The sequence below is a fragment of the Mobula hypostoma genome, chromosome 24, assembly GCF_963921235.1.
Source record: "Mobula hypostoma chromosome 24, sMobHyp1.1, whole genome shotgun sequence".
NCBI classification, from domain to species: Eukaryota; Metazoa; Chordata; class Chondrichthyes; order Myliobatiformes; family Myliobatidae; genus Mobula; species Mobula hypostoma.
Window position 1 is genome coordinate 13,851,164 of NC_086120.1, and position 10,194 is coordinate 13,861,357.

Consider the following 10,194-nt stretch of genomic DNA (forward strand, 5'->3'; position numbering starts at 1 on the left):
CCTTCCCAAAGGCCTTCTGAAAATCCAAGTTAACAACCACTGACTCTCCTTTGTCTGTTTTTTCCTGTTATTTCTTCAAAGAATTCCAATAGATTTGTCAGCCAAGGTTTCCCCTGAAGGAAGCTATGCTGACATGAGCCTATTTTATCATGAGCCTCCAAGTGCCCTGAAATCTCAACTTTAGTAATGGACCCCAACATCTTCCCAACCACTGATGTCAGGCTAACTGGCCTATAATTTCCTTTCTGTTGCCTTCCTCCCTCCCTGGAGAGTGGAGTGGCATTTGCAATTTTCTGGACAGTCCAGAACCATTCCAAAATCTAGTAATTCTTGAAGGATCATAGCTAATTCCTCCACAATCTCTTCAGCCACCTCTTTCAGAACTCTGGGGCTCAGTCCGTCTGGTCCAGGTGCCTTTCAGATCTTTCAGCTTCCCAATCACCTCCATCATAACAGCAACTACTCACTTCTGCCCCAACACACTCAAATTTCTGGCATATTGCTAGTGTTTCTTCCGCAATGAAGACTGACATAAATACTTTCTTAGTTTATCCACCATTTCTTTATTCCCCCATTAATACCTCTCCATAGTCATCTTCCAGTAGTCTTATTTACTCTTTATATATTTGAAAAAAATACTTTCAGTCTTCTGTTTTAGATTATTGGCTAACTTACCATCATATTTCATCTTTTCTCTCCTTACGGCTTTTTTAGTTGCCCTATATTCGTTTTTAAAAACTTCCCAATCCTCTAACTTCCCACTAATTTTCAGTATATTACATGCCCTCACTTTTCCTATTGTACTGACTTCTACTAACCTTGTCAGTCATGATTGTGTCATCTTGCTTTTAGAATACTTCTTCATCTTTGTGGTGTACCTACCCGTATGCCTTCCGAATCACCCCCAGAAATTCTGGCTGTTCTGCCATCAAACTTGCTTGTGTCCCCTTCCAATCATCTTTGGCCAACCCTTCTTTCATGCCTGTGTAATTCCCTTTACTCCACTGTAATACTGATATATCTGACTTTATCTTCTCCCTCTCAAATTACAGAGTGAATTCACTGCCTCCACCACTACCTTAAGTTCCCTAATCAAATCTGGTTCATTACACAACACCAAATCTAGAATTGCCTTCCCCCTAGTGGGCTTAACAACAAGCTGCTCTAAAAAGACATCTCATAGGCATTCGATAAATTCCCTCTCTTGGGATCCAGCACCAACCTGATTTTCCCAATCTACCTGCTTATTGATAACCCACATCATTATGATAACATTGCCCTTTATACATGCCCTTTCTATCTCCCATTGTAATTTGTATCCCACATCCTGGCTACTATTTGGTGGCCTGTATGCAACTCCTTGAAGGTCTTTTAACCCTTGCCATTTTTTTTAAACTCTACCCACAAGGATACCACATCTTCAGATCCTATGTCACTTCTTTCTAAGGATTTGATTTCATTTTTATAAAAGTGCCACCCCACCTCCTCCGCCTACCTGCATGTCCTTCAGATACAATGTGTATCCTTGGATGGTAAGCTTCCAACTATTATCTTTCAGCCACAACTCAGTGATGCCTTCAGTGTCATACCTGCCAATCTCTAATTGTGCTGAAGATCATCTGCCTTATTCTGTATACTACATGCATTCAAATATAACATCTTCAGTCCTGTGTTCATACTTTCCAATTTTGCCCCCATGTTACAGTTCAACACATCCCACTGACTGCAATTTTGTCCCATCATCTAGCTTTCCTTCCTCACAGTTTCACTACATTCTGCACCTGCTTGTATACCAACTGCCCTGTCCTCAGCCCTATCACTCCTGTTCCCATCTCCCTGCCAGATTAGTTTAAACCTTCCCCAACAGCTCTAGCAAACCTGCTTACAAGGTTATTTGTCCCCTTCAGGTTCAGGTGTAACCCGTCCTTTTTGTACAGGTTATACCTTCTCCAAAAGAAATGCCAAAGCTCCAGAAATCTGAAACCCTGCCTCCTGCACCAGTACTTCAGCCATGCATTCATCTGCCAAATCATCCAGTTCTTACCCTCAATGGCACATGGCATTAGAAGCAATCCAGAGGTTACTACTCTGGAGGTCCTACTTTTCAGCTTTCTACCTAACTCCCTATATTCCCTCTTTGGTACCTGCTCCCTTTTCCTACCTATGTTTTGGTACGAATATTTACCACTTCTGGCTACTCATCTTCCCCCTCTAGAATGATGTGGATGTGATCGGAGACATCTCTGACCCTGGCACCTGGGAGGCAAAATATCGTCCAGGTTTCTTTTTCACATCCACAGAATCTCCTGTCTGTTCCCCTATCACCTCTGCTCTCCTTCCCCATTCCCTTCTGAATCACAGAGCCAGACTCGGTGCCAGAGACCAGAACACTGTGGCTTCTCACTGGGAGTCATCTCCCACCACAGTATACAAAGCGGAAAGAAAATTGATTGGAACAGTCACGGAGGTACTCTGCACTAGCTGCCTATTCCCTTTCCCTCTCTTGCCAGTTACCCAGGTACCTACCCACTGCAATTTAGGAGTGACTACTTCCCTGTCTATCACCTCCTCATTCTCCCTTATGATTCAAAGGTCATCAGGCTGCAGTTTCAGTTCCTTAACATGGTCGTTTAGGAGCTGCAGCTCAATGAACTTCATGCAAATGTAGTTGTCAATGAGACTGGTGGTCTCCCAGAGTACCCACATCTCATGCAAAGAATATACCATTAACTCTGGACCCATTGTCAGTGCACTAGCTATGTTACTAATAGATAAAGGAAAAAAACTTAATAGAAACTTACTTAGAACTTCTGCCTCTGCTTGCCAAGCTGCATCCCAAAGAGTCACTGTGTCTGGGAGCGTGTAGTATACATTCAGCATTGACTACCCTATTAAAATACAACTTGTACTCTGTAAATACATACTGTTTTGTTGCCTAGTGACAGAAGTGAAGGAAGGGCCTTGCATCTTTTAAGCATGTCATCAATCATAAATTTGATTTAGTGACAGAAATAAGCCCATACAATTCCAAACAACAATGCCTTGCTGATGAAAATTGATTAAACCAGAGTACAATAACTTGGCATACATCTTCATATAGTGCCTTGATAAAGTATTCAGTTGCCAACCCTTTGTTCACATAAATATGTATTACAGCCAGTGATTTTGATCAATTTAACTGAGAATTTTTATATGTGAATCACATGCTCCTTTCTTCACAGTAAAACCCCAAAACAGGGAATATTCTAATTTATGAAAAACTTAAAATTCAAAAACTAAAGCATCAGCAGTTCAAAAGTATTCATCCCCCTTTGCTCAGAACTTAGTTGAACCACCTGTTCTGGCTGTATTAGCTGGTAGTCTTTGGATAAGTCTATTAGCTTTGCACAACACGCTGGAGTAACATTTGCCCATTCCTCGTTGCAAAACTGCTCATGTTGTGCAAGGTTAGTTGGGGAATGGCGGTGGACAGCAGAGATGTTCAATCAGGTTAAGGTCACAACTCTGACTGGGTTACTCAAGGACATCAGTTTTCTTCAGTTGAAGCCACTCCATGGTTGCTCTGGCCTGATGAAGGGTCTTGGCCTGAAACTTTGATGTTTACTCTTTTCCGTAGATGCTGCCTGGTCTGCTGAATTCCTCCAGCATTTTGTGTGCGTATGTTGCTTTGGGCTTCCAACATCTGCAGGATTTTCACATGTTCCCCATAGGATGCTACATCCACCATATTTTACAGTAGGGATGGTGTTACCTGACTGATGTGCAGTATTAGATTTATGCCACAGGGGCACCAGAGAGAGGTGATGGGCAGGTACCCATTCCCATTCTGACATGTCAGTCCATGGCCTCCTGTACTGCAGTGATGAGGACACACTCAGGTTGGAGGAGCAACAACTTGTATTCCGTCTTGGTAGACTCCAACCTGATGGCATGAACATCGATTTCTCGAATTTCACCATTCCATTTTCCCAACCTCATCTTATCTCCTCACCTGCCCATCACCTCCCTCTGGTGCTCCTCACCCTTCCCTTTCTTCCTTTGTCTTCTACCCTCATCTATCAGATTCCCTCTTCTCCAGTTCTTTATCTCTTTCACCAATTAACTGCCCAGCTCTTTACTCACCCCTCCCCCCTCTTCCAGTTTCATCTATCACTACCACCTTGTAAATCTTCCTCCCCTACCCCACCCCCACCTTCTTGTTCTGATTTCTCATATTTTTACCATTCCTAATGAAGGGTCTCAGTCCAAAATGTTAATTGTACTCTTCCATAAATGCTGCCAAGCCTGCTGAGTTCCTCTGTGTGTTACTTTGATTTCCAGCATCTGCAGATTTTTTCTTGTCTTGAATGCTCGTTTGTTTTCGTTTTGGTTTGGTCTGTTGAAAATCTACCATATTTTTGGTCATTATAGAGAGAGGGGGTATTTACAGTATTCTTTTGAATTCATTGAAAATAGGTGATCCTCCAGTTTTCTACATCCACAAATTGGGTGAGTTGGTAAGGCAATACTGTATATTGTAACTGAGGAATTTTAGCATAGTAATTACAAACGGATGAATACCTTTTCAGCCTCACAATTTTCACAAGTCATATGATAATATTTCACAACCTTGTTTTTTAAGTAAAAAAAAGAATGATCTTTTTTTGGAATTAAATAAAAAAATGCTATGGTCAGCAGCTTTACCATCTGTGCCATTCATCTGGTGATTTAGGTTAAATGTTCAAAATGAGTCGAGGTAGTTACTGGGATCTAGATTTTGACTCCATAATAAAGGCAGAAGCAGTGATAGCATGGAAATACAGATGCATCCTTCTAAATCATAAAACATCCAGATGAATGAATCATAAAACACTCCATAATCATTCCTGCAGCCACACTGCGTCTTTCCCAGTTAATAGCAGTGTGGGAGTATCATCGCCTTAAGGACTACAGCGATTTACAAAAACTGCATACTTCTAAAATACTGTCTTACCATCCAGACTTGTGTGTGAAGAATTTCAGGATGTATATTGTATACATTTCTCTGATATTAAATGTACCTTTGAATGTTGCCTAGAACACATGGAGTCATAATCCCAGGGGAAATCTGAATCTACTATCCCAGAATATAATGGTGATGTGTTCTTTACTAGGTAATAGTTTGACTTGTCTCTTCTATCATGATGTATACAGATTCATTTCAGATCATTGGATCCATCTGCATTTGGTCTCTCCAGGAGCCTTATGATTTCAGCTACTCAAAGGATAAGAGGAAGAAAATAACAATGACTAAATTTAGAGATACTATGACAAATATCTTTCTCATGTTTAAGGTAATCAAGTAAGCTTCTGTCTTGTGTGACTTACCTTGTATTTTGAGATTGTGACTTTCTAGTTGCCATTACAACCAGGAGAGAACATCGATCCTGTAACTCTTCAAGCTCTTAAGAATTTTGTACATTTAATGATTTCATTCTTTTTTCTTCTAAACTGCAAGCTGCTCTCTGCAGAGCTACTCATTTCTTGTACAGGTCGACCTTCGCTAATCCGGCACCATTGGCACCTGAGGAGTGCCGGATTACAGAAGGATCACATTAAGCAATAGCTAATGGCCTCATCATACCTTTAAAATATCATGTAAATCAGTGCAAGTTAGATAATAATGAAACAGAAATATTAAATGAGTAGCAAGTGAAATTTTAATGTAATATACTGTACAGGCACAGATAAAATAAAGGGGAAAAGTTGAGCACTTCCGCTTCTAAAGTGAAACGTTTAATATACCTTCAGGCAAAGTTACATGTCTGCAAGTGTGGGGTTGTCAGGATCATCAATGTCTTCATTTTGAAAATGAGTGAAGCAGCAGCTGAAACTGGTTGGTGGCAGCACATCTGGGTGAGCAGAAGTTGATGGCACTGGATTTTGAAGTGTTAGCTCCCCTTTTGCACTTTTTCTAACAATTTTCTTGAACATATCTTCCAAGGTAAGCTGTTTCGTATATTTTGGTCTCTCTCTGATTAGTTTATCCTGCAGCATATAAACACTCATTCTTTCTTGCTCTGTTATAAAACTGTGTTGCTCTAATCCTTTCAGCAATTCACCTGTCAACTTAATTAGCCTGTCAATAGAAAGTGTCTCTGCTACAACTTCCTCATCTTCATCACTGCTTTCTCCTCCAATATCTTCCTTCTCTGGACGTACAACCATCTGCACAATTTCCGAGTCAGTATAATGATAAACAGTAGGCTCATCCTCATCTATATTCATGCATTCTTCAACATTGTCATCATTGAACCTTGATGCAAAATCCTTGGCAGCAGGATTAATTAGCTCTTGAGCAAAAGAAAGCAGATCACGTATAATCTGTTTTTCCTTGGAAACTCTAAAGCCTGTAAAGTCATTTCCAGTGTCTTCACCAGGTGCAGACTCAAACATTAAACCTGGCCACAATCTATGCCAACCATTCTTCAGTGTGGATGGCTCTACAGACCTCCAAGCATTAGCAGCACAGTAAATCATCTCTTTCATATTAAAATCCTTTATAAATTCCTCTGCCGGTCTGCCAGCATTAACTGCACTCAAAAGGCGCCTCATAAACAGGGAATGGTACTTCGACTTTAGAGAACGTAATATGCCATTGTCCAGGGCTTGAATTAATAATGTACAGTTAGGTGGCAGGAAGATACCGAAAGCATTGTTTTTTACCAGGAGTTCTGCTTTCAGGTGTGCTGAACTGTTGTCTAAAATAAGCATTATCTTACCGTTGTGGTGCAGGCCAACAGAGTCACAGTGAGCTCGTGCTTCGGGAAGGAACTAATTTTCAAACCATTCTAGTGTGATGCTAGTTATAATCCATCCGCTTTTGTTAGCACGGTAAATTACAGGAAATTGCGTCTTACCTTTGAAGGCCTTGGGACGTAAACTTTTGCCAATGACCAGTAACTTACATCTGTGGGTTCCTGCAGCATTAGAGCAGCCTAGCAAAGTCACACGATCTCTCGATGCCTTATACCCTGTTGACGATTCTGCATCTGCTGTTGCAGTGTTCTTCTTGGTGTACATCTCCAATACAAAGCAGTCTCATCAGCATTGTACACCTGTTCGGGTTTTTCATCGGAGACTAAATTGGCGAACTTGTCAACAAACTGCTGCTGCCTCCTTGTCTGCTTTTCACCACACACTGCACAAAACTGTAAGCCATGACACTGCTTGAACTGATGAAGCCAGCCTTCACTATAGTCACACTCATAATCTAGCCCTAGTTCTTCATGAAACACTTCTGCTTGTTCCTTCACCATATCTCCAGATAGTTCAACACCTTCACTTACACGAAGATTAAACCGCGTTATCAGCACTTTATCTAGTTCTGAACTTCTTCTTTCATTGTTTTTCTTGCGCACATCTGTTTCTTTGAGCCACTATCAGCAAAAGAAATGTAGCAGTTTTTCTTTCTGTTTCTTTATATCATACACTGTGGAAGAGCCAATGTTGTAACACTCGCACAAGCTCTTAACTGATACACCACTGTCCAGTTTTTTCAAGAGTCCAACCTTATCTTTAATGGATAATGTGCGGTGTTTTTGCTTCACAGCATGAGGTGCATTTCTTTCACTCACTGGGGCCAAAAAAGAGCAAATAGTATTAATAAATGCAGGAAAACGAGGAGGAATCGCCTGTCTGCTTACAAGAGCGGGCCAACATCTGAACAGATCTAGCGCAACCAAAACAATGCGCAGCAGATTGGTACGGTGGCCCGGGATATTTGAAATCACAGGTGCGCGGAAAATTTGAAATCGGTGCCGGATTATCGAAGGTGCTGGATTACAGGTAGTCGGATTAGTGGAGGTCGACCTGTATTATGATCGTCACCTCAGTGTACTGATGTAATGATATGATCTGAATGGTAGCATGCAAAACAAAGGCTTGACACTAAGAGTATGTGACAATAATAAACCAATGTATCGATTTACAGAGATAATTAGGGAGTGAAAATGCTCTGAGAGCCAGCATGAGTTAGGTGGACTGAATGGCCACCTTTAAGGTAGAAAGGTAAAAAAGGCAAATAGGATGAGGCAGAACCCTCCATCTCAATGATACTCTTTTATGGAGATTAACATCCAGTGATATGTAATATTACTGAGCCCATCTGTTTCTGGATAAGGACTATACGTTAAAAACATTTTCATTGTTTCAGGTCCTGATGTTACATGAGCAGTAATGTTCTACAGATTTCACTAACCAATTTCCCCTGCCTATTTTCCAAAAACAATTGCAGTTTCTGTATCTGTTTTGGATGAATAAAGGATCACTAAGTACGTTTCCTTGACACAGTGATCTGAAATCATAATAAAAGGCAGCTTAACCTCAGTCATGATATATCACCCTGCTGTCAAGCCCAACCTTGGTTTAATGTGACCCATCCATTTGAATTCACAAAGGGTAATTGCAGTAAATCTCAAGGTCAGTTAGACATTAATTGCCATTGGCTGATATGTGTGAATAGCTGTAAAATTAATGCACTTTTTAAAATGCTCTTGACACATTGAAGTGTGATATTAGAAATACTACTGAGGAGTGCTCACTGTCAGACCTATTGGTACAAAATGACTTGCTTACAGACATACCTCAAATTTGTTCTCCCATTATTCTCCAAAAAACAACTGAAATACTGCTAATAGGCTATTTCCTATCTACGGCTGATTGATTTACACCCAAATCTGTAGCTTGTACCCAATAAAAATGATAAGAAGATCTTTTTTCTTCTAGCAGATGAATATGCTACATTGAGGCATGCTATTATTCTATGAAACAGAGTTGAAAGTTCAAAGTAAATTTATTATTAAAGTAAACATGTGTCACCTGAGATTCATAGATTAATTTTCTTGCAGGGATTCACTTTAAATACAAAGAAACATGATGTGATTTTTTTTTTCTCTTTGTGCATTGGCTGTTTGTTGATCATTTTTTAAATGGGTTGTTTCAGACTTCTTGTTTTGTGGCTGTTTGTAAGCAGACAAATCTCAAGGTTGTATAAATTATACATCGATAATAAATGTACTTTGAACTTTGAATCAATGAAAATCCACATACAACAAAGATGGACAAGCAAGCGTTATGCAAAAGACAACAAACTAAATACAAAAAGAGAATAAAAGCAAAATAATGATAATAAATAGGTAATAAATAGCGAAAGCATGAGTTGTAGAGTCCTTGAAAGTGAGTCCATAGTTTTGGAATCAGTTCAGTGTTGGTGTCCATACCGATTCATTCTTCAGTTGGAGAAAACACTGAGAGGCCACGTTTTCGTTTGATCAATTCTTTATTTAATTTGATCCGAGGAGAGGTAACCACCATACGCATCTACAGCGTCTGGCAATCAACTCTGCCTAGCACAAGTACAAGGTTACATTTATATCCAAAAAAAAAGGTTTCAGTTAGCACCTGTTTCCCCTGTCCACGCTTATGACGGTTTTGTGGTTAGCAATTTCATTATGGTCACAACAGCTTCACGTGCAGAGATACAGGTCAGTAAGCGCTTCTATGCTAAGAGATGAGCATGCAGTTGCAACATCCTAACCGTGCCCGGTTCTGTTGTCTAGTTCCCGCCCCTGCTATATTTTCCAGGTCACATACACCATTTAACCCTTCCTATCCCGTATTCTAACCCCCTTTTCACTTACACATTGGGGTGAATGAAGTTGAGTGAAGTTATACCCTCTGGTTCAAAAGCTTAATGGTTCAAGGGAAATAACTGGTCCAGAGCCTGATGGTGTGAGTCCTGAGGCTCCTGTAATTCCTTCCTGATGGCAACAGCGAGAAGTGAGCATGGGCTGAATGGTGGGAGTCCGTGATGATGGATGCTGCTTTATAGATGTGCTGAATAATGGGAGAGCAATGCAATTCATGGTAACTGGGGGAGATTACAACAGGGGTGCCTGAGAGTGGCCCTCAGACATTCTATCTTGGACAACTTTGCAGTTAACTGAATACTGGCCACTTACTGAGCTGACACAGAGCTAGGAGTTACTGGGTGATTGGTATTTCCTTTCAGGTCTAATATAGGTGATCGTCCCTTGTGATAGCTAGAGGTATTGCAGAAATTTTTCAAAAAATCAGTCAGCTTTAAGAGTCATGGACTCATACAGAATGGAAACAAACCCTTTGACGAATTGTGTCATGCCAACCTTAGTATCCATCTATTCTAAACCCATTCTT